The sequence below is a fragment of the Syngnathoides biaculeatus genome, chromosome 9, assembly GCF_019802595.1.
Source record: "Syngnathoides biaculeatus isolate LvHL_M chromosome 9, ASM1980259v1, whole genome shotgun sequence".
Taxonomy (NCBI): Eukaryota; Metazoa; Chordata; class Actinopteri; order Syngnathiformes; family Syngnathidae; genus Syngnathoides; species Syngnathoides biaculeatus.
This window is the reverse complement of record NC_084648.1, coordinates 15,878,755-15,887,078: the sequence shown is the minus strand read 5'-3', so window position 1 is coordinate 15,887,078 and position 8,324 is coordinate 15,878,755.

Below are 8,324 nucleotides of genomic sequence, written 5' to 3'. Positions count from 1 at the left end.
CCGTTGCACAATTTATGAAACAGTCTAACGTACTAGTTTTATTATTAGTTTTTAATCCTCCCCTGCTAACATGGGTTTGAGAATAATCTGCCTTTAGATGCAGCTCAAGCTTAAACGAAGACCCCCCCCCTCCTTTTTTTTTTCTTTTTTTTTTTTTTTAAACCAGCCACTGCCTTGGTTGCGGTGACATTTGTTGACTCAATAGTTTCAGGCTGAGAGCAGAAAAGGAGATTTGTTTTTACACAGAATGGGGGAGGGGAAGTGGCCAGAAGAGGAAGGAGGAGTCGCTCGAGCTGGAACACATTCTGCCTGGACAAAATAGGCTCTTTTTAAAAACGTCTAAACCGGGGGTGTCAAACGTACGGCCCATGGGCCAGATCGGTTTATACCAGGGCTGAGTAAGTAGGTCAAGCGCGCGATCCGGATGAGCTGCTTTGTGTACTGCCCGCGTTATTTATTACAGCTACTATGGTATAGCACTTTTAATGTGTGCTTTGGCACCCTCATTGCCCCAATGTCTGTCAAAGAAAACTGGACGCAGAGTACAGCGTGTTGTATTTATTCATGGAAGTGAATGGGAAAGCTGTGTGTTCGCAGCACGTTGCATTGCTGAAAGAATATAACCTTCGTCAGCTCTATTTGAGTCTTCATGCTGACAAATATGACAACTGCCAAGGACAGCGGAGAAGGCGAATGAACTGTTGAAGAAACGGCAGTTTGTGTCTACTCACAGCAAAGACATCCGTGATGCTGCTGTGAAGGCTAGCTACCTCATTGCTAATGAATTCGCAGTGGCTTCAAACTCATTTAATAAGGGAGAATTTGTACAAAAACGTGCGTGATGACGGCGGCGGAGATTGTGCGCTCTGAAAGACCGACGAGAAACACGTTTGCAGATGGGAAATCGGATCTTTCAGTCGATTTGGAAAGCCAGTTACGGCACAAAATAGTCATTTATTCCGATTTCAGTTGCAATTGATGAAAGCACGGACATTACGGACGCTTCACATCTGGCCAGCTTCATCCGCGGAGTTGATGACACATCGACTGTCACCGGAGAACTCGTGGAGACGGTGCCAATGAAAGCTGCAATTGATAATTTCACTACAGTCGTCGTAGCATTGGTCCCGCGCTGCCAGGCTGGCTACAGATGATGCGGCCAAGATGATCGTGAAAAAATCGGGTGTTGCGACAAAGTTACGAGAGAGTGCAATCTGCAAATGGACATTTCACTGGATTTTGAAGCGAGGCTTTGTGTTGCAAACCATTCAAGATGGATAACGTCATGAAGGTGGTAATCAAAACTGCTCATTTCATCCGACCCAGAAGCCTTCTCAGAAAGAAAGACCAGATCTATGGCGTGCCGTACCACGCTTAGGTAAGGTGGTTAAGCCGAGGTGAGGTGTTTCTTTGATCTATGAGGAGAAATTGGGACAGTTCATAGAAGAAAAGTGCAAACCTTTCACGGGAATTTCATTCTGCAGAATAGATTCAGGATCTTGCATTTATTGTGGATTTTACAAAGCACCTAAATAACTTGAAGAAACAGCTGCCAGGGCGCAACAAAGTTGTAACAGTATTATGACAGTATCACTGGAGCCTGTACTCCCCAAGAGTGGTTGCGTCAAGAAGAGCATCACGCGTAAAAACTGTGCCAAACAAATATGAGCGTTCATCTGGGACAAGCCGAAAGAAGAAGCTCTTATTGCACTTGTTTCGGGAACAGGATTGTTGTTTTTAGATATATATTTCTGCCTGAGAAATGACACCCTGGTGCAGTTTTGTGTTCTGTGAATAACTGAGGCATTGTGTGTTCTTTTTCCTCAGAATTGAAAAAAAATTACTGGAATGTTTTATGATTGATACTGATGATTTATTGATGATTTTCCGGGACCCTTGGTAGTAGATTTTCCTCCATGTGGCCCTTGAGCTAGAATGAGTTTGACGCCTGAATCTTGACCTGCCGCACTGGTGTGAATGTAGTCGTGTTCGTTTTTACAATTCTTATAGATCTTTAGTATGGTGCAGAAGTGGTAGTCAACTGTTACCTTTTGAAAGTCAACCGAGTACATAAGAATCATGAGCTGGGTTGGCATAGCAAGGCACGTTGAGTTGTCATTCCTACTGTTCTTCACATAGCACTTCTACTTCTGGACAAAGACACTTAACAGCAAGTATGAGACAAACCAAACAGATTCCATAAAAGCATAAAAGTCGTGGAGGTGGCGGGAATCTGAAGCGGCCAGCAGGGATAGGGGTAGACTGATTTCCTGACAACTACAGAAAGTCAGTCTGGAACGGTGTGATTTGTAGTGAGGGTACAAACACTTGTCCCACGTTTTGGCCTGTGAATTATGCTTAATGTATTGAAGCACGTCCTATTGGTTTGAGCTGTGTTTGAAAAATGATTGATAGCAAATTAGAGATGTGTGGAAAACAGTCGCAGGTCCCCTACTCTCAAGCCTGGCGGATTGCCAGAAAACGGATGACAGCCAAATTGCCAAATGGGGTCCAAATGCCTCCCGAGTTGAATGAAAGAGATCCCTGTTTTCTCCTCTCATTAACTGCCCGAAAGTGCATCCCCCAGCACGGCAGTCAGTTGACCACCAGCCCGGTGAGTTGTCCCAAGGGTTGACACTGCGGCAGGCCTTTCACGGGTTGTTTGAACCGCTATGTTTCCTATCCCCGGTCCTAGAAATTAGGAAAGGCCGTAGGTAAAGCCATCGAACATTAGCCGGTTGATATTTTTGTGACCCTAAAGAACATACCACGGAGGGCTACGTATAATTCCGTCTTGCCCAATGCCGCCATTGTACTCCCATAATTATCTTTGTCCTCCATGCGATCTTAAAAATTACGACTTGCTTGCGTAGTGGAGAGGAGCGCCCACCCCCACCCCAGAGCTACTGTAACTCGTAAATCCAAGATTATCTCGTCGTTCCTCACACCCTGTCACATTTCAAAGGAACGGAGGCGTGTGCCATCACCTCATCTGTAAACACAGAGCGGTGGCCTCACGCTGACCCGAGGGCCATCAAAATAGCGGCACACTTGTCACTTCCCTGACTTCACACTTAAGGATTTATCTGAAAGGAATTGAATCCGATATTAACTGCGACAAAAAACAACAGGATCCCTTTCGGTGTTCGGGTCTTTGGATCCGGTTTGTCAGTAATAACTTGTGGTGATGTCTTGGACGCTGTTTCGGGAAAGACGAGGCTGTGATCGTGGTTTTAGGAAAGCAGTCGGTGGTAATTTGAGGTTGGAAATGCGAAATGAAGAGTGATCTCCTCGACTGCCGAGCCTTAGTTTGCATGTGTTGTGCACCCCCACCCCCGTTTAAAAAAAAAAAAAAAAAAAAAACTTGAGTTTTGTTTGGGTTTCTTTGATTCCACCCTGTTTGAACCCCGCCATTGGCAAAGTGCCGTTGATCGATTGATAGGTGTCGTTTCGGTTTTGATGTGTCAAAATATGAACGGCAGTACGTGATGAAGAAGAAAGACAAATTCTAAGTGAACCAGGAAATGCATTGGTCAATTCTGTAGAGGAAACGGAGGACTTCCTCCACTTTATCAATACGTTGCACAACCGATTCCGAGATTGGGCGGCAGATGCAGTAGTTTGGTATTGCACAGGAGTAAAATGTGAATTTGTGTAATATCTTGGATTTGCAAGATAGGTCACAGATTACAAGCGTTAGGATGTACCGTAATCCCCTGCCATGATGTGGTTTTCCTATTGCAGTCCTGCTGTTTTGCAGATATTTCCGTTAAACATCTCATTTCCCGTCATGAAATTCCTCAGATCATGGAATTCTGCGGTTTATGCCGATTGTTTTGAACTCATATATATTTTTTCAAATATCGTGTATTTCGACCTGTCGCGAGTGGGCCCGGAACGCAGTTCCCACGGTGAGTTGGGGATCTCTGTTTGGTGTCAAAATACCTTTCAGTGTGGGCAATATCGTATTTATGGTTTCCCTCAGAGAGCTGTTGGAAAATCTCCGGTCATTGTCGAATAATATTGTTGCAAATATTCATATTCATTATCCACGATTGCCTCTGCAATTCCTTGTTATTGAATGTTTTTAACCACAGAGTTTGGAATCCAGAGTCATCAAAAGTAGAGACACCCAAAGATTGGTCAATGAATGTAGCGTGGTTGTGGTCGGTGGGTGGGGGTCGCGGACCTGTATGTAAAAAGTGAACATGAAGTAGAAACATAAAAGTGACTCGGTAGGCAGAATCTGGGACCAGGACCTTGAGTTTGACGAAAACGCCACAGAATTCTTTGGAATGCGCCATCGCTTTCTTTTAATGTTTAGTTTTTGTGGCATGGTAAATCATTTGGAGCTTTAGTTGTAGGTGATAAAAGCGGTGATTTACAATAGTGTAGGGTGACATCTCCGACACATGACAGCGGGGACCCCGCTCGTCGCGGAGCTGAGAAAAGCAGCACTTCTCATGATCACTGCCGGGGTTGAGGTGGATTTCACCTGGGGCAATGCAAACACACACTTTCCCCTTTATTTCGCCTCACAACAACATGCCCCTCTCCCTTGGGATAATACACACCCATCTGACCGCTGACTCCCCCCTCCCTTACAAGATGTTATCCCACGAGTGCCCCTCCTCCTGCAGTTACTAAAAGACAAGCGAGCGTCGTTAGGGTCAACCTCACATAGCCTAATTGTTTAAGCCACTGCAGGGGATCTGGGCAGATTGCTCATGATGGGAAAGGCGAGTGAGACTAGTGTCCGGATTTCTCATTGTTTCAATTTGAAATACTCAATTAAATCATTTTCGGAAGCCCCAATTTGGCCTTTTCTAAACATTTCTACTCAGGCCGGACCTTCGTCGTACTTTGGCCCGCGACGGTTGCGCGTCTCATCTAACCATTGACAGACTCGCTCCTCGGGCACAGCAGGGTTAGGCGAGGCCAATCGCGGCCCGTCGCCGTTCCCGTGGAAACCGACTTGCCTTGAAGAGGTTAAGAGCCGGTTGTCGCATTCAGGCCGCAGGTGCTGCCGCCCCTTGCGCCGCCCCCTATCTGAGGACTCCTCAGGGACGGACCTCGATTAAGATCAGGAAACCCCTTTCGCTTAGAAGCTTCTCACACAGTTTTCCAACCCTGTATTCCAGAGGGAACTCTTTCTATGGTTGTTAGTTGATTATTATGATTAATTTTTTTTTTGGTCTTATAACCAAGTCAATTTTGATGACTGCAGCAGTTACTTTTTATGTTTTGGATTGTTTTATAACAAAAAAAATAACATAGTGTTTACATTTTGGCCTGTGGGCCACTTTTCTATTTAGTATTTTTCATCCAAGCCCAAAATATAATTTAAGGAAATCTTTGTTTTGGTTATTTTGTGTAAGATTTTAGAAAACAGATGCAATAACAAGTCACTTTTTCATCTTTTTTTTTTTTTTTTAATTACCAAGGAACAAATGAGTAACACAGATTCCAGGACCCCCTGTAAGCCCCTCGTTCAGACCGAATTGATCGTTTATGGGAGCTAAGGATCATGATGATTGAGGTATACATTATTGAGGTATTTTGAGGTGAAAAGCTTCCTACACAAGTTTACTTGTAAGAGTCTCTGACGTGACTTGGGAGCAGATGATGACCCCTGCTGGTGAGTCAGGGGTCCTTCTATGATTCCCCACTTCTGAGTCCGAGAGATCCCCTTTCTTTATAAATCTATGCTGAGTAAAATTAAAATAAGGGAACGGTTGCATGGACACAATTATTGTTTAGTTGTAATTTTATTCCCCATTATGATGATGGAGTTTCTCAAAATAGAATCGGAATCTGCTCTATTGGCCAACTGTGTAAAATTTTGTTTTTGACATTATGCAGACTGTTCATTTTTGAACATTTTAATATTCCTTCTTCTTCACTTTTGAAGGAATAACACATTTGATGCAGTTTTCTTCAGTGTTACCAATGCGTGTAGGGAATTAAACACTTTTGTGATGACCTGGAGATTTTCTCGGTATACTTTATGCGATATACGTACAATAACTCCCCACATTTGAAAACACAAATCTCGGTACTTGGTACTCCTTGGTCTTTTTTTTTTTTTTTTTTTTTTAAACCTCTGATGTAAGGAAAAATACAAGATGGAGGAACATAAGCCAGGGAGGTTTGATGACAGTGATATGACAGATTCAGAAAAATGAGATATTCTCCATTTTTGACCCTATTTTAGAGAATTTCTTTGTTTTCTCTTTCAAGAATGATGTGTGACAAATGAGTTGTCTTGAAAATTTCTAAGTTCCCTCCACTGTGATGGATTTTTTTTTTTTTTTACTGAAGACGAGCCGCTGCCCTTGTTCACTTGCACTGCATCCAAAATAAAAGCAGCACAACTTTTATATTTAATTTTTATGTAGAAATGTTACAAGGGTCAGAGGGCCGAGGTGTGGCCCACAGGCCGCGCTTTGCTTTGGTGTACTGTCAGTCTTTCTGTTTATCCATGAGGTCGGGTTCAGGGGGGGGAAGACAGTCAAAAACCTCTTGTGCTCTAGACCAAAATTATTTGGACCCCTCGTTATTATTATTATTATTATTTTAAACTTTTGTACTTGCATCATGTTTTTAAAGCACCACTTTTATCACCATTTTCTAAGTATCTGTACTTCTACTTAAAGGTCAAGTGTCACGAAATGGATGATTTTTTTGTATATTACTCATGAAAAACCCACAGCCAATATGGAGGGATTTGTTTTCGAGAAGAAGCAGGAAGTGATGTACAGGACAGAGGCGCCCTCTAGTGGACTCGTTTGTTTCCATTAGTTTTACCTTTGGGAAGGTAGCTCGTTGTTCCTTCGTGTTAGCCAAAATTGCATTGCTGGACATTGCTTGAACACTCGGGAGAATGGATTTAGCCTTCCTAAGTTTGCAAGAGACCCGGTTCGTTGTGGAAAACGGATTGCACGGGTGCAGAGGACGAGAGCTTCGTGGGTTCCAAATAACAGGTAGGCAGTAATGCGCCCCGGCTCGACGGTGTTCAACAAGTACTGCGGCGGCTTTGAACATACCCCTAAAAGCAGCATGGCTCGGCTCCACCTCCTCCTTATATGCCACCACGGCGGCAGAAAATCAGCCACACCGGCTGAGGCGCAGCGTTCGGCGGTCACTGCTTCTGCGAAGGCTGCGCGACGGGGATGAGGTTTGGCCGTGATCGCATATCATCTGAATATGGCTGGAAACAATAGTGTAATATTGCCCCGGTAACTTCACTCGGTTGTGTGGTGTTCTCCGTTTCGAAAAGAGCTTCCGTGTCAGACGGGGAGCGTTGGTCTCCCGTAGTTAGGGTGCAGCGCGTGTTTTCATTTTCCGAATGTCCGGGGTGACGTCACGGGCGGAGGACGCAGCCAATATGGCGACCACTCGGAAGTGGTAGAATGACACTTCTGCAACTTTGCGCATGGATGACGCGTTCTCTGCTCACAATTATTGTATCGTATAGACATTGAAGTGAATAATGTTATATGTATTTTTCATTACAATATCTAATTTGTACCATTTATTTATGTTTATAGGGATGACACCCGGGCTTTAAGTACAGCATGTGATTATGGTTCGCACCGCTAATTTACACTGTAAAGAACTTCAATATCTTGTTAGACTACCGTATATTCCGCACTATAAGGCGCAACTTCAATGAATGGCCTATTTCAAACTTTTTTTTTTTCCCATGCATAAGGCGCATAGAATAGATGCTACAGTAGAGGCTGGGTGTACATTATGCATCAATTCGATGGAGTCGCACTTAAGGCTCAATATTGATCCATATATAAGGCGCACCTGATTATAAGGCGCACCCTCGGCTTTTGAGAAAATTAAAGGCTTTTAGGTGCGCCTTATAGTGCGGAAACTACGGTACGTTTTGAAAATTCAAACAGATGACTGAACTTGTCCAAGGCAGTCTGGGATAGAGCACCGGTTTACCGCACGTGTTTTGGGAACAGTAGTCGTGCTGTCCAGTGAGAGCAGCAGCCCTCCTCTTTGTTTGTTGTTATACGTGAGCGTTTGGGCGCAGCACGTCCCCCTGAAGTTTGCGCAGATGTGAAATGATCCCTTCACCTGCTCCGGTTGGCACACGCAAATATGAAGAGCACTTGCCGAAGCAGCTGCCACAAGCCAAGTTGTCTTGTCACCGGGCAAAAATCTTTTCCTGTGAACTTCTGAGCCATGAAACACTTGAAGAAAAGTCTGATCAGGACAAAGGCATAATTTTACTTTTCAAGCTTTGAGTTGTACTGTGACCCACGAGTTCTATTTATTCATGCCGCTTTCTTGTTACGAGATATTGC